Genomic DNA, 22,203 nt, shown 5'->3' with positions numbered 1-22,203 from the left:
TACTCATGGCTGCATTCTCCCCCTTATAACATGTGCTGAGTCTATGCGTGAGAGGTACTCCCAACAATTTGAAACATTTCTTAGACTTTCCTTATACTCCCAAAGCACCTGGATGAGGCTCAACAGAACTGTAGGTAAGTCCACACTAACAATACTAATAAAGAAGAAGAAGAATACATGGAAAAAGTCAGTTTTAAGGAAAGTTTTGAATAAGATGACCAGAATTTGGAGACTGTTCCAAGCACAGTGGTCAGGAAAGGAGATCAAAATGAAGGGAGCAGTAGGGTTTGGTTGGACCATATGTGGTGAGGAAGAAGGAAAATGAGATATGAAATGAAGATACAATGTGAGCAGATATCATAGAATCTTAGAAATGTAGCACTGAAAGGTACCTGATAAGTCATCTAGGCCAGGATCCTGAGTCAAGACTAAGTATTATCTAGACCTTCCGTGTATTGTTCTAACCTGTTCTTAAAAGCCTTCTCTGACAGATTCCACAACATCCCTAGGTAATTTTTTTCCAGTACTTAACTACCTTTAGAATTAGGAAGTTTTTTCTAATGTCTAACCCCATTACTTGTGCTGACCTCAGTGGCTGAGGAGAACAATTTATCACCCTCTTCTTTATGTGGATCTTCTACATAATTGAAGACCCTGCCCTCAGTCTTTTCTTCTCCAGACTGAACAAACCTAATTGTTTCAATCTGTCCTCATAGGCCATGTTTTCTGGACCTTGAATAATTTTTGGTGCTCGCCTCTGGATTTTTTCCAGTTTGTCCACATATTTCCCAAAGTTTGATACCCAAAACTAGACACACTATTCCAACTGAGGCCTTACCGTGCTGAGTAGAGTGGAAGAATTCCTTCTCATATTTTGTTTACAATACTCATGCTAATATATCCCAGAATGATGTTTTCCTTTTTTTGCAACAGTATTACATTGTTGACTCATAGTTAATTTGTGATCTGCTATAACCCCCAGATGATTTTCCACTGTGCTCCTTACAAGGAAGTCATTTCCCATTTTGTATTTACGCAATTGATTATTCCTTTCTAAATGTAATACTCTGTATTTGTCCTTATTGAATGTCATCCTATTTATTTCAGATACTTTCTTCAGTTTACCAAGATCATTTTGAATTCTAATCATGATCTACAAAGTGCTTGCAACACTTCTCAGCTTGATATCATCTGCAAACTTTGTAAGTGTACTCTCTATGCCATTACCCAAATCATTTATGAAGATATTGAATAGAACCAGACCCAGGACAGATCCTGGTGGAATCCTACTTGGTATGCCCTTACAGCCTGATTGTGAACCAATGATAACTACTCTTTGAGTATGCTTTTCCAACCAGTTGCGTACCCACCTTTTAGTAGGCTTGTCTAGACTATATTTCTCTACTTTCTTTATGAGAAGGTCATATGAGACAGTACCAAAAGCCTTACTAAAGTTGAGATATATCACATCTACTTCTTCCCCCCCCATCCACAAGGCTTGTTACCCTGTCAAATAAGGCTATTAGGTTGGTTTGACATGATTTGTTTTTGACAAATCCACATTGACTGTTACTTATAATCTTATTTTCTTTTAGGTGGTCATGAATTGATTGTTTGATTGCTTGTTCCATTGTCTCTTTGAGTACTGAAGTTAAGATATCTATTATTCCCTAGGTTATCCTTATTCCCCTTTCTATAGATAGGTATTATATTTGTCCTGTTCCATTCCACAGGGTGTCTCTTTTTCTTCACAAGTTCTCAATTGCTAATGGTTCAGAGATGTCTTCAGCCAGCTCCTTAAGTATTGTAGGATGTATTTCATCAGGCCCTGCTGACTTGAAGATATCTAACTTCTCTAAGTAATTCTTAATTTATTCTTTTCCTATTTTAGCCTCAGATCCTACCCCTTCAACACTGATGTTCACTATGTTAGTAATCCAATCACTGCTAACTTTTTTGTGAAAACCGAAACAAAAAAAAGGCATTTAACTCTTCAGATATTGCTGCATTTTCTGTTATTATCTTTCTCTCCTTATTGAATAATGGGTCTACCCTGTCCTTGCTTCTCATCTATTTGTAAAATGTTTTCATGTTACTCTTTATGTCCCTAGATAGTTTAATCTTGTTTCTTGCCTTTCCTTTTTAATGTTGTCCTTCCATGGTTATGTTGTTTTGTTTTATGTTCTTCCTTCATAATTTGACCTAGTTTCCACTTTTTATATGACTCTTTTTTTAAGTATCAGGTCATTGAAGTTCTTCTGATTAAGCCAGGATGCTCCACTACCATGCATCCTATCTTACCTATGCATTAGTATAGTTTGCTTTTTGTGCCCTTAATAATGTTTCTTTAAAAAACTGTCAAAGGTCCTGAACATTTTTTCCCCTTAGACTTGCTTTCTTATGGGATCTTACCTACCAGTTCGGAGAGACTGCTGATGTCTGCCTTCTTGGAGTCCTTTGTCTTTGTCTTCCACTTTCAAATTTTCAACCAGTTCTTCCCCGTTTGTCAGAATCAAATCTAGAATAGCCTCTTCTCTAGTCATTTTCTCCATCTTCTGAAATAAAAAGTTGTCCCCAGTGCATTGCAACATATTGACGGCTAATCTGTGCTCTGCTGTATTATTTTCCCAACAGATATCTGGATATTTGAATTCCCCCATCACCACTAAGTCCTGTATTTTGGATGACTTTGTTAGTTGTTTAAAAAAAGCCTCATCTACCTCTTCTCCTGGATAGGTGGTCTATAGTGGACACCTACCATGACATCACCCTTGTTTGTTCTCTTTTTATCCTTACCCAGAGACTTTCAACTGATCTGCCTCCCACTTCCATCTCAACCTCAGTGCAAGTGTATACATCTTTGATATACAAGGCAACACCTCCTTCCTTTCTTCTCTGCGTTGCCTTCCTGAACAAGCTGTGTCCTTCTATATCAATATTCCAGTCATATGAATTATTCTACCAACCTTCTGTGATGTAGGTTGGGGCAAGATTATGTAGAACCTTGAAGAAGTGGATGAGGCATTTGACTTAAATGTTGTAATACTCGGGAATGCAGTGTAGGAATTCCAGGGTGGAAATGAAATACTTGGAGTGCCTAGAAACACAAGATGATTCTACACAGACCTGAGAGGGAAGAAATATGAAATGGGAATGTCAAAGGGGAGAAAGTTACAGTAATCCAGGCCAGAAATGACTGAAATACATGGGGTTAGAATGTAAAAGAGGGATTTTAGACAATATTATGCAAGAATGATCTATAGAGCCAAAAGAGAGCTGGGGTACAGCAAGGTAGAAAAAGGGAGAGGAGTTGCAACTGACAAAGTGGCTGCAGGAAAAGTGGAGAATAATGGAGTTGTCAGTGGGGATACAGTAGGAAAAAAGAGGAGGGGGAATTGGTGGCAAGATGAGAGGTACTTGTCTGGATGGACTTAGTTTGTGAAGTGGAGAGGACATCCTGGAAATGCAAGTCTGGGCTGAAGGTAGGAGGTTGTGTGTGGAGAGAGAGATTTGGGAGTCATTCACAGACAGGAAATAGCTAAAACCACAAGAGCAGGAGAGAGGCTAAATAAGGATGGGGACTGAGAACAGAATAGCAAGGGAGGCCAATAGATGACTGACAGACAATGAGGAGTTACAAAAAGAGATGCTGAACAGAGCAGTCAGCTAGAATAACAAGGATATCCTCAAATCTTGGAAGCCATAAACTTGCTCTGTAGCATGTTTTTAACTCTACTTGTATATGAAATAAAGGACTGGATCCATGGCTGCTATAAATCTGCAAAGCACTTGTCCTACAGTTTTCATTTCATTTCTTAATGAATTAACTGGACAGATTAATTAAATGTATTTGGTACTTGCAGAGAATGTTGTCACCTGTAATGGAGTTAGTTAAGATTTTGCTTAGATTGTTGTTTATGAGATTTTCTGCAATATCTGTTGCTAAGATCCCTAGATAAAGATGTAGGCACATCCTACTGGACAGTTTATAGGGAAAAGTATCACAAAAGTAGATCAAATATTAAATGCCACATCAAAGGCAAACATTTAGGAATCTTCCCTTTTTAACTGTTTGTTACTAGTGTTAATAAAGGTGTATAGATTGATATTCCCCAGGAAGCTAGTAGAAAATTTGCCAAACTTGCCAGGCAAATTAGCTCCAAGTTCTCATTAGGCTGCTCTAGGTACGGTAAGATAGGCTGGAGGAGACTCTTAGTATCTTCTTGATGTTCAGTGGGCAATGTAGGACCAAGAATTGATCCCTTGCCAGCAGTATATGCATTCTTGACACAAGCCTGTTCGGGGAATGGAATTGTGGTGGGTTTTGTGTCCACAGAGGAGAGAAGTCAGAGTTTGGTCTCTTGAAGCATCATCTGATAAACCATTGCAAAGGAAGCTGAGATGAAGCCAAGAACACTGATTAGGTGGTCATGTGCCCTAGAAATCCTCAATTAAAGATCACACTGAAAATTTGAGTGAAACGTTTCCATAGATCATAGCCAAAAAAAAAAAAATCTGTTTCAGATACTCACACCCAAAAATGTGATAGGATTATCTGGCAGACGGTGGAGACATCTGTGGCATTCATGTCACAGCTGTTACCAAAGAGGCAGGAGAAAGACTACCTTGTGTCAAGAATGCATATACTGCTGGCAAGATTCTGATGCCCTTACTCATAATGAGCGGGTGTGTTTCTAGTGGGGTCTTGCAGGGATCAGTTCCTGGTCTTACACAATTTAATGTTTTTATCAATTACTTGGAAGACAACACAAAATCGCCATTGGCAAAATTTGCAGATGACACAAAAATTGGGGGTGTGAGAAATAACAAAGAGGACATGTCACTGATACAGACTGATCTGGATCTCTCGGTAAACTGGACACACACAAACAATATGTCTTTTAATATGGCTAAATGTAAATTTATACATCTAGGAACAAAGAATGGATGTCATACTGACAGGATGGGAGACTCTATCCTGGGAAGCAGTGACTGAAAAAGATTTGAGGTCATGGTAAATAATCTGCTGAACATGAGCTCCCAGTGCAACATTGTTGTGAAAAGGGCTAATGCAATCCTTGGACACATAAACAGGGGAAACTCGAGTAGGAATAGAGAGGTTGTTTTATCTCTGTATTTGGCATTGATGCAACCGCTCCTGGAATACTGTGTCCAAGTCTGGTGTCCAAAATTCAAGAAGGACATTGAAAACGTGGAGATCCACAAGAGAGTTTAAATTATTAGAAAACCTGCTTTATAGGATAGACTCAAGGGGCTCAGTCTATTTAACTTAACTAAGAGGTTAAGGGGTGACGTGATTACAGTCTGTAAGTACCTTCATGGGGAACAAATATTGAATAATGGGATCTGCAATGTAGTAAAGAATGGTATAACATGATCCAATGTTCGGAAGTTGAAGCTAGACAAATTCAGACTGGAAATAAGGCACATTTTTTTGAAAATAAGGGTCATTAACCATTGGAATAATTTACCAAGGGTCATGGTGGATTCTTAATCACTGACAATATTAAAATCAAGGGTAGATTTTTTTCCCCTACAAGGTATATTCTAGTTCAGACAGGAATTATTTTGGGGAAGTTCTATGGGCTGTGTTATGTAAGCAGGAAGACTAGATGATCACAACAGTGTCTTCTGGCTTTAGAATCTATGACAACAGCTTACACCACAAATAGTCCCACTGACTCATGGAGTATGGTGCTGACATGAGCAAAGTTATCTAAGTCTGCCCCTAAACTAACAAGCTAGGTTGGTGGCACTCACAAGGGAGCATGTGTAGGTCTGTGTCAGGTAGCATTCAATCAACACAGCTGAACAACATATAATTAGAGCTTCTTAGTCCCTAATTTGGAGAAGGGACTTGAATCTGGTTCTCCCAAGCCCAGCTGGGTGCCCTAACCACCAAGCTATAGAGCAGGGGTCGGCAGCCTTTGGCACGTGGCCCATCAGGGTAATCAGCCGGCAGTCAGTGAGACATTTTGTTTACATTGACCATCTGCAGGCACAGCCCCCCACAGCTCCCAGTGGACACGATTCGCCATTCCCGACCAATGGGAACTGCAGGAAGTGGTGTGGACCACAGGGATGTGCTGGCCACTGTTTCCCGCAGCTCCTATTGGCTGGGAACAGCAAATCACGGCCACTGGGAGGTGCGGGGGGACATGCCTGCAGATGGTCAACATAAACAAAATGTCTCGTGGCCCGCCAGCAGATTATCCTGATGTGCCATGTGCCAAAGGTTGCCAACACATGCTATGGAGTCATTCTCTGACTTTCTGGCCAAATGGATATTTAATTACTTATGCACAGTGGAAAAACTCCAATAAAAAAGACTGAGAGAAAAAAAGAGAGACAGGCTTTATACTTTGGTGATTAGGACACTTGCCTAGGAAAAGTCAGCTAAAGGAGGAACTTGAACCTGAGTCTTTTGTATCCCAGCTGTGTGCTCTGACTGCTGGACTGTTGGCTATTTTGTGGTGGGGGTTGCTCTAATTTGTTCATTACAAATTTCAAAAGGCCTCATTTCAAAAGGTCTCATTGTTGAGACCTTGAAATTTTTCAAGAAATTGAATTCTTGTTTTCTGACCAGTCCGACATATAATGACCCGAGCTTAATGTAGGCTCTAAAGATGTGGAGTGCAGTGTTATTTAACAATTTCTTTAATTGCTTGTAGTGAGAACAAAATGTGACTTCAGGGCTGCATTGTTTTCTATTAAGCCATGAATTGTAACTATGATATAGTCTTAAAATTGTCCAGTTCAACCTTTTTGCAGAATGTCTTAAGTTGTAATACCCCACTCTCTATCTGAGCCCTGGAATTTGTGAAGTTACCAGTTATTATCCATCTCAAAGAGACCAAAGATTCCTAATACAGGGAAGTTCACAGTACTATAGATTTAACAAGCAGAAGATGAATGATTTCTTATTGAGAGGCACCTGAACAAAATACATGAGCCAAATAGAATGGTCAGAACTGCACTGTGGCATCTTTATTTGTTTAATATAAGCAATGTCCGTATACCAATAAACAAACCTGCATGTTGAGGTATCCAGTCATCTACTGTCTGAAAGTACCATGAATTTTTCGGGATGTTTTGCTCATGGGAAATGATAGATTTCGACAAAGGGAATCTGACTCTTTAAAAAAGAAAAATAAATAACTGGCTGTTTTCTGTTTACCTTTTATCAGGAAATTGGAATTTTTAGATGGTGAGCAGCTCGTTGAAATGCATTTCATCTTAGGGCCTGATCTTGCAAAGTACTGAACAGCTTCTGGCACGTGCTGAGCACCTTCAACTCCAGTTGCAATCACTGGTTGTTGAGGGTACTTAGAACTTCACAGGATGAGACCCTTCCCTAACTGGGCCTTTATTTCACTGGACAGATAGGCACTGAGGGGAGAAAATATAATCTTTCTGATAGACATGGCCGCGAGAGAAACAACCCTATCCTGTGGGATTTCATGGTTGGTTATAGGTTACAGGAAGGACAACTCTAATCTCTCCAGTTGGTAGTAAGCGTTGTTGAGGGAAACTGCTTTTGACTTAAAAGGGCAAGCTGAAATTTCAAAGAAATCAAGAGCTTTGTTAGCATCTCACGCTAAAAATAGATCGTCTCTGCTTGAAAAATCAGAAGTGATTTGGTCCTTTCAAGATCTGTTGTGCTGCTGTGGATTTTTTTTTCATGGTGAGATTTGGACTGCTCCATTTTCTAAAAAGTGAGCAATTTTGTTTTCTCATCACTTAGCAAAGTAGACGAATAATCAAATTAACCTCAATGCTTTGGAGCATAGTCAAAGTCAAATTTCTTGGCTGAAATGAGGTTTGACTCTTTCTGTAACTATGTTGTTAGAACATAATCTAGAGGATATAAATATGCTCTGGCTATGTTTAATAGTTTTTCTACCATGCTTTGCACAAAGGCCAGTTGCATTTGAAGAAAAAAATAGATCCCAAATTCCTACTAATAATAACTCTCACTTCAATAGTAATTTTAATCCATGGATCTCAAAGTACTTTAAAGAACAGTGATTAAGGCTCATTATCACCCTGTGGTGTTGCTAAATATCATTATCCTCATATTACAGATGGGGAAAAGAAAAACATTAAGCAATAATAAATTGACTTGAATGATGTCATTCTTAAAACAAACCATTTGTACAGAAAACCTTCATTAATCAAAAACGCTAAAAAGAGGAATTTACAACTACAACATTCAGTAAACCATTGTTAGCCAAAACCACTAAAGAGAGGAACTTACAACTATTACATTCCATAAACCATTGTTCTCCAAAAACACAATAAGAGGAATTTACAACTACTTTCCTATTTTCAAAAAGAATTTACAAGTTATTTTTTTCTATTATGAATGTTCCTGTTCTGTTCCATTTAGGTTCTTATAATGCACGTGTCACGATGGTATCTGAGAACATTCACGGTGATATCTGGATATTTTATGTTATAACTTTAATTTCAGATATAAATTGTTTCTCATGATGAAGTGTTTGGCAACTGGTGCTAATTTGTATAAATAATCCCAAAGATTAATTAAATGATTACATCAGAACTTGGTAGGCAGCTGGTTATGGAAATAGAACACAGTAATTGTTCTAATCCAAACTACCACTTGCAGTGAGCCATTTTTGTGTGTATGTTTTAAGGATAGTATTACATTATATTACAGAGAAATAAGATATCAGCATTATTAAAATTGCAGCTATTATCATATTGATAACATATCTCTTTCTAATTAAACTCTAATTACTCTAAAAGCTTTTGACTTTTATTAATAATTTCTAAGAGTGCTCCTTTTTTCTCCTAGAATTCTTTTATCTTTTCACAAAAAATATTTTATATGTCTCACACTATTGACTAACTTTATATAAGTACATTTCATTTTCAGTGACTGACTGGATTTGTGAAATTATTTTACTTAGCACATAAAATTGAAATTATTTAAAATTAAGCTGTACTATCAGTTCTAATTCATTCCATTGAGGAGATGGTATGAGCATATTTGTCCCTGAAAGGAAAAAAGTTAATGGAAGGAAGAGCATAATTAAATTCCCTGTAATAATCTGCTACATTATTGTTTGAAAGATAAAGGACAAAATAGATTTGAATGAAAAGTTAGAGTTGATTTGATTATGTTGTTTTTAACATATCATTAGCAAATATGTATTTTCTGGATGATGCTATAATATAGGCTCTCATTTTAAGGTGAATTCGCTGATCGTGACCTATATATGCACATATGTTCTTTGCAAGTTCAAACACCTGTATAATAATACACCATACATCTTGTGATGATAGCCATGTGAAGGTTTTGTTTCAGACCTATGTGAAAAATTATCTAGACATTTTAAAAATTGTATTTAGCATTTGACATCCTCACCTGCTCTCTGCCCACTAATACGTCTCTCTTGGGGCTACTTCAAATTTCCAAAATTTTCAGGTGTTAAATTTTAGTCCCAATATTTTTTTAAACTCTCAAAAATAGTTTTATAATTGAAAAATGTGCACAGTACATGATTGTGTGGGGAAGTATAATGGTTTTATGACATGCATGTGGAATGACCTGCATAAGTAATGAGTAGTATAGCCGTTCCAAATTCATAGCGATATATTCTTATGTCACATCACACTATCACATATTCCACAGATGGTGGTGATATCCCTATGATAAATTGAAGAGCCTTCTGGTAAACCACAGAGGAGTCATGTAGATTGCAATTGTCATGCACCTTTAATATTCTTGTATTCTAAATCCCTGAGTGGCTTTAAAGAATCAAAATTTTAAAAAAAATCCAAGAACCTGCCACCAACTTTTCCCCTTGTTTCATGCTAAGTGTACAGTTTTCCCTGCTGTATCAAGATTGCACTGGCCTGAGTCCAGTGTGGGCACTAATCAGCCTCGCACCACTATTAGGCATAAGATCTGAAATCACATCACAATCTTGAGGGTTGTACCAATGGAAAAGGGATATTCCTAGCCTCCCAATGGGCCACTATCTTCAAAGCCCTGGAGAAAATCAAGATATTGGACTTCAATGATGTAACATTTCAATGGTGATCAGAGCTATTTTTGGTCATTTGTAGAGGTGTTTTATATTTATTGGGTTTTTTTTCTAATTATCATGTTAACTATTGCATCTGGTTTTGGGGGGATTGAAACAAAATAGTCAGCCAGAACAGTTCCTTTGGCTAGGAATTAGATGTAGCAGAGTAAAGGACTCTCTAACATCATTCTTAGCCATGGTACAGGAACCGCAGAACTCCTTATGATGTATTCAGTTTGATGAGAGAACATTTATAGCAAATGAGGAATCACTACTCTTGAAAAGGAATGTAGGACTAGGACCTTCTTCTATTAAAGTCAATGGCAAAATACACTTTGACTCTAGTAGTAGCATGGACAGGCCTATAATCTAATTGTATTACCTATGTGGTCTCCATGGAACAGGACCATGAGTGTTTTTATTATATATGTATTTCTTATTATAGTACCAAGGAGCTCCAGTCATGGACCAGGAGACCCCATTGTGCTGTACCAACACAGAACAAAAGGATGGTCCCTGCACCAAATAGCTTACAATCTAAGTATAAGACAAAAGATGGATACATACAGAATGATGGGAGAATTTAAGGAAACAATGAGACAATATTTGTAAGCTTGGTAGGCGGTGGTTTCAGCACAACAGACAGCCTAATGTTTTTCATCTTCTGCTTCTGCTATTGGAAACTAAATCCACCATGCCCAAACAATTGTGAAAGGTGTAAGTATGGCCATAGTTTTTCAACTACTTTTTATACTAAATTTGAAAAGTAACACTTGGAGCCTAAGCTTCTTGACACTTAGGATCTTATCCAGCAAAACACTTTAGCACATGCCTAACTTTAGGCTGCCAGTGTGTTGGGACCACTACATAGCATACTGACTCTTGGTACATCCCTGTCTGCCTGTATCCATCTGTTGTCTCTGGTCTTAAAAATTAGACTGTAACATTCTTGGGGCAGGGACTGTCTTTTTGTTTTGCATTTGCACAGTGCCTAACAAAATGGAGCCCTGGTCCATGGTTGGGACTCCTAGGCACTATGGCAATATAAATAATAATAAGTAGGTGAGTAGGGGCATAAAAGGAACTACTCATATGATTAAAGTTAAGCGTGAGCTCATGTGCTTTGCTGGCCTGGAGTTTTATTATTCTCAAAAATGTGCACATCAGAAATCCCCTGCTAAGCTGCTGAAAATGAAAATGAGTGAGCAGTGGGTATATATCTAGTAGAACAAAGTGAGTAATATCTAGTAGAACCAAACCAGAACACTGAAGATTGGTTTTGTCAGTCCTTACTGATTCAATGTACTACCTGAAAACATTGTATTATTCCAGTCAGGAAGCACGAGGAAAGACAGGAAATTGAGTCTTTCATTTGAAAATACTTTGTTTATTAGGAGTAGCCAACCTTTTAAGGATTTGAGGCTGATATTTGATTTAACATGGTTCCAAGGACAGCATTCACTTTGCTCCCTCTGTCAGGGCTTCCCACATGATGCCCCATTCAACAGTCTGCAAACATGCTGCTTAGACATTAAATCAGAATTTATACTGGAGATGTGCAGCCAAAGTTGAATCAAAATAAGTAGTGAGAGAAAACAAAAGTACAAACCTTCAGAAACATTTAGAGCCCATATTAAGAAACTAATTAACTGGCTACTTATGATGCAAGACTCTGTAGAGGACATAGGCCTAATCCTGTAGAGTGCTGAGCTCCCACTGACATCAATAGAAATTAAGAGCACTCATCACATTAGACACCCTCTAGTGCTTATGCTGCATCCTTGCCAAGCGCATTATCTTAGCCCTTTCCTAGCTAACCTAATTAAATACATTATTTCACTGAAAACAATGCAAAGGTTGAAAAACTCAAAGCCGCCCTAAGCATTTTACTCTGCTTTGAAAGAGCTCTTTACCAGTGCTTGCTTAGTACACGCTATGGCTGGTTTATACAAGGCTCCCCAATTTGTAGCATTTCATCACCTAACTTCTGCAACACACTTTACATTGGCATTCAGACACGGCAGCTAGCTCAGAATGAGGCAACCAACATATTGGAAGCAGGCAGGTTGAGAAAGACACTTGCACTGGCAGTTCACTTCTGAGTGCAATTCATTATCTTGAAATTCCTGAATTGGACATTTTATTTATGTATTTGGATTTTTAGGAAACACTTTAAAAGAGCTTCTATCCATATGCTCTAGGGGGGCTTGACATTACTTAAAAGCCTCTGTCTATGGCCCCCCATCACCATAGTATCTGAGTGTCTCTCAGTCTTCCAATGTATGTAACCTCGCAACACCCTGTTGGTATGTCTACACTACAATGTAAGCCCAGGGTTACTAGAACTTGAGTTAGCAGATCCTAGGTTTATTAACTTAGGGCTTGAGCATCTATGCTCATTTGTAGCCCGGTCCCAACCTTGGTCTCCAGCATCTGCACTGCATTATAAGATCTCAAGTCCAACCACCCATATCCCAGACTTTCTAGCACGCTCCCAAATTGTGGCTACTGTAGCCCTTTGTTCGTGGTGCAGTGTGAGAAGACTTGACTGTTCACCAAACTTGATTATCCAAAGGACTAAGAAAGTTGGCGCATGGGGTAATGGAATACTTTTTCTCAGATTTCCAGAGCATGGGGTTGCATCTACATTGCAGCACAATGAGGCTCAAACCCTGGGTCATGGCTTGACTCAGGCTTAGACCCTCAACCCTTGTGGTGTCCTGGGATCCTGGGTCTGAGTCCTGGGTTAGCATGATCTGTGTGTAGATGAGAGGAGGGTTAGGCTTGAGCCAGAGTTCAAACCCTGGGCTAACATTGCAATGTAGATATGTGAAGTAGGAAAGTACTATCATCTCCATTTTACATCTGGGGAACTGGGGATCATAGAAGCTAAGTGACTTGCCCAAGTTATAGGAGGAGGTCTGTGATAGATGGAGGATATGAACCTGAATCTCCTCAGTGCTAGGTAGTACCCTAACTACTGGCTAGTCCTTCCTTTCTTTGATATGGCCTGGATACCCCACACATGACAAAAATACAGCACCACACTATAGTATATCCCACCACTAATAACTGGAAAGTCAGCATATAAAATCCCACACACCTCCAGTCGTTCTTTCTTCAAAATGCTCCCCCATCTGCCCATTCTTCGAAACCTGGGAAAAGATGAGGACTGGAGCTGGCCCTGAAGTTAGAGGAGCCTGCTATCTCAGAGACTGACTGCTAAAATGCCCTTTGGGACTTTCAAATCCGTGTGTCCAAAGACGGAATTAGCATTTAGGATTACCACCTACTATAATCACATCAGTGACAGGAATTTCCCTTGTGTCACATCTATACAGTACTATTACACACTACTGAAAATGGGAGTTCTGGCTGACTCATACTTCTTCTGGAATGAGTCTCAGTATTTCATAGAATCATAGATTCATAGGACTGGAAGGGACCTCAAGAGGTCATCTAGTCCAGGCCCCTGTCTCATGGCAGGACTAAGTATTTTCTAGATCAGCGGTGGGCAACCCACAGGCGGCCCATCACAGTAATCTGATTGCAGGCTGCGAGACATTTACTGACATTGATCGTCCACAGGCATGGCACCCCACAGCTCCCAGTGCCTTCAGTTCACTGTTCCTGGCCAATGGGAGCTGCGGAAAGTGGCGGACAGCATGTCCTTGTGGCCCGCTGCTTCCCGCAGCTCTGATTGGCTGGGAACAGTGAACTGCGGCCACTGGGAGCTGCAGGGGACCATGCGTGTGGATGATCAATGTCAGCAAAAGTCTCGTGGAATTTAATCAGATTATCCTGATGGGCCGCATGAGGCCGATGGGCCGCATGTGGCCAAGAGGCCGCAAGTTGCCCACCACTGATCTAGACCATTCCTGACAGGTGTTTGTCTAACCTGCTCTTAAAAATCTCAATTTTTTGATGGAGATTCCACAATCTCCCTAGGCAATTTATTCCAGTGCTTAACCACCCTAACAGTTAGGAAGTTTTTCCTAATGTCCAACCGAAACCTCCCTTGCTGCAATTTAAGCCCATTGCTTCTTGTCCTTTCCTCAGAGGTTAAGAAGAAAAATTTTTCTCCCTCCTTCTTATAACAACCTTTTATGTACTTGAAAACTGTGATCATATCCCCTCTCAGTCTTCTCTTTTCCACACTAAACAAACCCAATTTTTTCAATCTTCCTTCATAGGTCATGTTTTCTAATTATCTTACTATGTAACATGTCAAGAGCTATTGAAAATACTAAATCAGGGAGCAACATGGATCTAAGAGATGGGGACACACAGATAACTGCAAGGGATGAGCTAGAAAAATGTAAAACACAATGAATTCACTAAATGAACCATAAGACTGAAGCAGTGTTTGGTAGATGGATTTCATCAGTTTACACCAAAAAGAAAGTATCGATGGATTTGCAGATGAGTCCACAATCTCTCTCCTCTTTCCCTCTTCCCATCCCCTCTGGGCAGCAACTTAGTTCAAAGTTACTGTACTTTAAATCCATAGCATTTGTATGTATAGAAAAGCTGTCCCTTCTGCAGGATATTGTATGTTCTTGGGATTGGGCATATGGAATTTTTTTTAAGGGGCTAGTTTGCTGCTGCTGTGGGAAAAAGGAGGAAACATTTCTGTGCTAGTGTGATTTTACACACAACTGGCTTGAAGCTGCTCAGAGATCTGGAGTATTAGAATGAATCCCAGGGCTGTAGATTAATGGCAGAGAGCAGATGATTAGATGCGGTACATGATAAATAAATGCATCACATGATTCTGACATTTATCACATTGATATTACACACACAAACTAAACGGACAGCTAGCAGAACCTACAGAATTTGGGTAACATATGCTATTACCTGATGTTATTTCAAGAACCTTGACTGTATTCAACAGAATGTGTCTATTCGGAGGGGATGGGTTGGAGGGGTTGGCTTTGAGAGGTTTTTGCTTTCTAAATTGGTAACATGTAGTGTGAAATGAATGGGACAAGAGCAAAGAAAACTGACTGAATACCATTATTGTTAATTTGGAAAAGGGTATAATTTTTGCTGATTTGCAGTTTTGCAAGAATGGAAAAGGCACATTTTTATAATTTGAAAGTCTCCAGAAGAAAGATTTAGAAGAGACCCAGATATACTCTCCAGAGGCTAAATCATGTCCCTGACATTTCATTTTATCTTTCATTTTCCATTTCCTGTTACATTAAAATGTGGATATTTTATGTATGCTTATATTTGTAATACATTTTTGCCTTCTTTTTTGGGGTATATATATTTATATAAAAGTGGATCCTTTTTAGTGACATTACCTTGAATATTTAGAGAAAAGAAATTGGCTCAAATTAATGTAGAGAGTCTTTTTCTCTGCTTGAAATTTATGGATATAGTTTCTAGTATACATAGGACTAAATCTTGTTTTGGCTGCATGCACTTGGGATAAAGAGGTTATAGGAAACCTCCTTCCTTCTTGGTATGCCCAGGACCCAATCCTGTTCCTGTTGAAGTTGTTGTGAGTTTTGCCATTGATCTCAACAAGAGCGGAGTCGGGTTCCCAACTAGCAGATTTGCTCAGGAACAGATAAAGGACATACTTCTAGTTCTTTGTGCACTGGGCAGAGACCCTAAGTACTGCAGCCTTCTGTGCATGGCAGACTTAAGGAGATTTGTCTGCCAGAGCCCCCAGGCATATTTGGCTATGTCAGCTGATGCAGAAGGTGGGTATATATTGCTTCGTCTTGAGAGTCACAGTAAGGTGTGTTACAGAGAGCAAATCCCTGCACTCTGGAGTCATCAAGCCCTGAGCCAGGAAGACATCTCACAGGCCTACCACATGGCCATTCCTTCTTTCCACCATCCACCATCCCACCTTTTGCAAAGACACAGCACAGAGCAGTCAAACTTGAATTGGCATATTTTTAATATACTGAAGCTATTGAAAATGGTTCAAAACCTTTAAGTGATAAATTCTTCTTATTCATATTAATAATGCGTTTCTAAGATGTTGATCCTTGCCCTGTTTTGTCACCAGAAAACATGACAGACAGTGGGGAAACAGGTGGTTAATGCACATTGTCCCAGAGAGTGCAGTTTTCTTAGTGGATAAAATGCAGTAGCTAACGAGCTTCAGTAACCCAGTGGTGGACTTGAAGATCAGAACTTGCACATTGAACTATCAATGGATGTGAACTGGGAGCCTGTGGAGAGATTGGAGCACATGGAGGGATAAAGGGCTCTTGGCAGCTAATCCACTGAGCACATGGCTGTTGCATTTTGTGTGTTTTGGAGCCTCACATTTTTGCCATCTTCAGTCCAATATAAACTGTGCTACCGTCATACAGTGTGGAGATGATGAATGCATAGGTCACTATGGCCAGATGTCTGTCTGGGAGGAAGGGATGAAGATTCCTAGAACACTGGATAGAAAACCCTGTAGGAATCTACAGATAAAGGTTTCTATTGAAGAAAAGCAGTTGCTCAATACAGCTCTTTGGATCCTGATGGACCCATTGTTGTGTTGTGCAGTCTTATCCAGTTACATCACGTAAGCATATCAGTGATTGTACTTGACTATGTTGAATGCTGCAGGGGGTGAAGCAGTGAGAACATTGAGTTATGGCCTCCATTCACTGCCATAAGGAGATGATCTTTCACTTGGCTGTCTCCCGAATGTCACAGCCTGAAATCTGCTTGCAAAACATGCAGGATGTTGGTAGAGGAAATAGGTTGTTGGGCCCTGGTTGCCACTACTTAGAACTTTCTCATCTATTTTGCTGAGGAATAGCAGGTCAGAGATGGGATAGTAACTGGAAAGTTCTTCTGAATCAAGACTGCTGCATTATTCCAGGAAATTGTTGTGCTTGCTGCTCTGAAGGTGTTGATGATTTCTCTTAGGAAATTGCTATTGTTCACCAGCCAGATAGGGCATGGATCTGTTTTCTAGGTAGTGGCTCAGCTTCTAAGCTCCATCATGTATGAAATGGCATTTTCTTAGGTGGTGGGGACATTAAGGCCATCTGTTCCAAATTGGAGTTTAGCGCTTCAGTGAGTTCCTTCCATATATACTGATTTTGTTTGTCAAGCCTTGAATCAAACTGGTGTAAAAGTAGGATAACAGCTCCTGAGTTAAATTGGCATAATACCAGTGAGAGAGGAGAGTCAGACCAATGTTTTGTGCTCTCCTGTCACTTCTGCAGTAGAGTAACACTATTCCCAGTTCTTCGATATAATACAATCTATTTTTTATACATCGTCCTCCTTACAGGGGACTACATAATGCCTTATAGAGCGAGACATAAGCTGGAAAAAAGTGGAAGAAGAGGTGTGATTTAAGTGAAGCAAATGGCTCTGTGGCTGTAAGAAGGGAGGAGTTCTAGACAGACAGGTCAGCCATGACCATGAGTCACTAGTGAGTTCTGTAAACAAGAATGTCGTTTTCATTTGGGTTTGGAGATAAATGGAGTGCCAGTGGAGGGGATGGAGAAAAGGAACAGCATGATCTCACTTGCAGCATTTTGGAACTCTGGATTCAGATTTTTAAAATTGCCTAAGTGACTTTGGATCACAAATCGTAATGAAAATGAATAGGACTTTAGTAATGTGGATACTTTTGAAAATCTCCCCACTGAAGTTTCGAGAGCAGGGATTTAAGAAGACTACAAAAATAGCTATCACATTAAATATTAAGACATTATGCAGGAACAATACTCTCTCAATACACCTTACTCACCCTGAATAGTGTTTTACTCCATGTGTGATACTCCCCCAGAATAGGTGACATACGTCCACAAATTTATTTCAATTCACTGAAAATTTTGAAAAATATAATTTTCAACTTGACCTGCAATTATTTTTTTATTTTTTATTTTTTGGAATTGGCAGCAAACTGAAAAATCCATTATTCACACAGCTGTAGTCTTTCATAACCTCCAGAAACATCACACAGGAGTCAGGCAGATTTCTCTTCTACAATCAAAACTGGGATAATTTGGTAGCAGCACCATTCATTTTAATTTTGCCTCTAAAAGTCAAGTACCAGATTTCCTTGTTATGATCAGATATGGGGACTGCAGGAGTGGCTGTAACAATATTATCCTTCCCATCCCTAGTTCCTCTGAAAAGCCCTGGTTATTGCAGTTGTTGTTTAGAGATAGCATACACAGAAAGGAGGTTTAACTCTATTTCCTGGCCCAGTCACCTGACATGGTTACAAAGATTAATAATCCTGTCATATGACAGAGGTCAGTAATCACTGACTTCAGCTCTATTTAGAGCTTGTTTTGTCTCCTAATCTTTACTTACCTATGGAAATGTTTAAGTTTTCACCAAAAACTCAAAACCTGAAGGATTTGAGTTGAAAATGGGAGCTGTAATGCCTCACGGGAGTTGTAGTTAATGCCTTGTGTCCCTGTTCTCCTCTGTGGGCCAGACTCCGCAGCTGGACTACATCTCTCAGAATTAGGGTGACCAGATGTCCCAATTTTATAGGGACAATCCCGATTTTTGGGTCTTTTTCTCACATAGGTACCTATTACCCCCCACCTCCTGTCCCGATTTTTGACACTTGCTATCTGGTCAGCATATTCAGAATGCACCTCAGCCAGGGACACTATGTTGCACAGCTTCCCCTCACCAAGAGGGGAGACCATGGTGCATTATGGGAGATGTAGCTCAGCTGGAGATCCCGGCCTGTGGAGGAGAATGAGGGCACAAGGAACAAATTATAGCTCCCACGAGCCCCAGAATTCCCATTTTCAGCCAAAATCTTTTGAAGAAAAAAATAAATTTTTCATGTAAAAATTTCATATAACTGAAAAATCATTTTTCTTCTGAAAAATAGTTTTGATGCAATATTTTTTACTAGCCCTATTATTATTATTATAGTGATCACTATAGTTTAAATGTCTTCTGGATCTTCTATATCTACAAATTGTCTCCTGATTGGCTAATAAAGGTTGACAACTCTTCTTAATACATTTATTTACCGTCTCCAACAATAAATATTTAAACAATACTCATTACCTATGGTATCTTTGTGCAGGCAGTACTTCTGGGACTGATGACATTTAAGATGTGATGGCCATTTTCTCAAAGATTTCTATACTACTTCAGAGGATTCAAACTATGTGTTAAAATTAAGTAAGATACTCCAATTTGGAAACTGAGTAAATAACATACAAAGCCAGTGGAGACCTAATTATATCACTTATGTTTAACATTCAATTCTCTAACTTTTTTTTTTTAAATTACCAAAATGAAGTGAAATAGACACTTCACGGATTTGTTTCCTTTGGTGCACACATTACTGAGCTGAAACTCTGAGATACCATAATTAACAAAAAGTTATACAGCAGAGAGCTTATAATACAATCATAAAAAGATTAAGTAAAAGAAATCAAAGTCAATTTGTGTTTAGTGGTTTGGGGAATAACATTTCTGTCAAGTTGTTGAATACTAATAATTAAAATGCCAGAATAATCCACCTCCTAATTAAACAACAATAAACAATTGTCAATGGCACATAATTGTTAAAAGTCAGCAAAGGAGGCATTAGTGTAAACAAAGATTAGAAAGAATTCTTTAAAACTAGAATGGGAATGTTATTGAATGCCTGACAGAGCAGACTAAACATAATCAGTATTTGCATTACAAAACTTGCAAATACCTGCATCAATATTGTTTAGATGGCATTGAAGTTGGGTAGTACTTTAGTAACATATGGAGCACATTTTGTTTCCTAATCTTCACTTACCTATTGAGATGTTATATCCTTTATTCTGTGCATTGTTTTTCAGTATCCCCTAATCTTAGGATCAGATATATCCTAGAAAGAAATTCGAGTCATTCTGTTCCATTGATGATGACTATTTCAAAAATTGTGGGCTGATTGGAGAGGATTTGCAGTTAATGTGCTGGACTGGGTCTTAGGAGACTTAGGTTCAACTCCCAGCTCTGCTACAAGCTTCCTATGTGACTTGGTCAAGTCACTTAATTGCCTCAGTTCCTCATCTGTAAAATGAAGATGGTAATAATATTTCTCTTCTCCCACACTGTTGATTTAAGTCTTCAATTTCTTTGGGGAAGGGGCTATCTCCTACCAGGTACCTATACAGTACCTAACATAATAAAGCTCTCACTTGGAGCCTCTAGATGTTTCTGTACCACAAATAATAGAAATAAAGGTAGCAATGGTATATTGGGAAAGCTTTTAAGCACAATGGACAAGTGGCTGAAAGGGGCAAGGTAACACTTTTCTTTTTGGTCTGGAGAGCTATGCTTGTCTACACAGCAGTTAAACACCCACTGCTGGCCTGGGTCAGCTGACTTGGGCTTGCTTGGGCTGCAGGACTGTAAAATTACTGCGCAAATAATTAAGGCTTGTTCTGGAGCCAGAGCTCTGGGACCCCACGAGGGGAGAGAGTCCCAGAAACGAGGATCTAGCCTGAGTCCGAACATCAACCTAGCAATTTTTAGCTCTGTAGCCAGAGCTCTGCAAGCCTGAGTCAGCTGACCCCGGCTGGACATGATGTGGGTCTTTTTTTCCAGTGTATACATACCACAAGGTTCAAATCCTAATTTGCAATAGTGAAAATGAGTGTTTTAGTCTTCTACTAACCCTATTTGGAGGCACCACAAAAGCAGCAGAAACATTTGGCATGATTATTAGTCTCTCTGTTCAAGATAGGTCCAGGACTGGGACAAGACAGCACTATGGTACCTGTCTGGGAGATCTGACCAGAGTGTGCACACTCTATGCATGGTGCTAACTGTGATATTAAACCCTTTACCGCTGAAAGCACTAAATTTCCTTTCAGATTTAAAACCACTTACACAACCGGGGGGAGAGGGTGGGAGGGAGAAAAAAAAAGACAATGTGTATTTGGAGGAGGTGACAATATCTTATTAAAGGAAAATTTCTAAAGTATGGAAAAGTGGAGTCGGTTCAACAAAAGGAAAATGAATGATTGCATTTTCTTTGCAGCATTAAAATTAGTTATGCAGTTACCATGCTATAATTGATTACATTTTAATTTTAGCAAATATTTCTAGTGATAATTGTTATATTTGTAGGTATTGGGCAATGGGCCCAATGACTACAAATATATTTTTTTAAATTGCATGATAACCTTTGCACGTCTTGCTCTCTTTGCTGAAATAGTCGTGCAGAAACTAAGAGTTCCTCTTTATTCTTTCATCAGCATGGGTGCCAGATTCCCATCTCATGAGAGGCTGGTGATTTACTCCCCTAAATCTGCCCTCCCACCCCACCACCCCAAAGGAAGCAGTTTCCACACATAGCGGGGGGAACTCATGTAAGTTAATGCAGCCTTGGAGCTTGAATTAACACAATATCACACAGTTTTACACAGTTGATTTCAGAAGAGTGGTGAATCAGGTCTTCAGTATGGAGTAAAATACAGTTATTTGCCCTGCAAGGTTTTGGGAGGAGGAGATCATGTGTTTCCATGGCTCTGGAAGAAGCTTGGAGCTATTGCAGAGGGACTTCCTCGTGTAAGGGTCATGAGACTCTTTATCTGTATCAGAATAAAAGAATACACTAGGTAATAATAATAACTACTTCTCTGTTCAGACATAATGGGCCAGTTTCATCCATGTTCTAATTCCACTTCATTAACATTTTACTACCGTTCAATTTGTCCCAATAACTACAGTTTTTAGAATAACGCTTCTGGAAAAAGAAAGACACAAGTACTCCGGTGCAGTTCCTCAGCTGGTCTAAATAAGCACAGATTCATTGAGTTCAGCTAAGGATCTGATCTGTAATTCTTATGAACAAATTATTAAAATTCACAGTGAAGGGAAAAGGTATATCAGCTGTTAGAAAACATACCAAATGTTATGGTGTGAATGTTCCAGTGACTTTTGTTCATGAATGAATGATGGAAATTGATTCTCTTTGGCTGTTTCATTCTTCATGTTTTATGCATAATCCCATAGATTTCAATAGGAGATTAAGAGGTATAATTTGCATGATAATACTTCATTTGACATCCTATGTGGGTAGTCCAAAGGTGCTGCAGATCTAGCGTAATGTGACTGGAAGCTTCTTTTTTATCTTCATTAATAGTATTTTATACATTTGCAATGACATTCCAGTACCTTCAAA

The sequence above is a fragment of the Chelonia mydas genome, chromosome 2, assembly GCF_015237465.2.
Source record: "Chelonia mydas isolate rCheMyd1 chromosome 2, rCheMyd1.pri.v2, whole genome shotgun sequence".
NCBI lineage: Eukaryota > Metazoa > Chordata > Testudines > Cheloniidae > Chelonia > Chelonia mydas.
Note: the sequence above shows the minus strand (reverse complement) of the source record.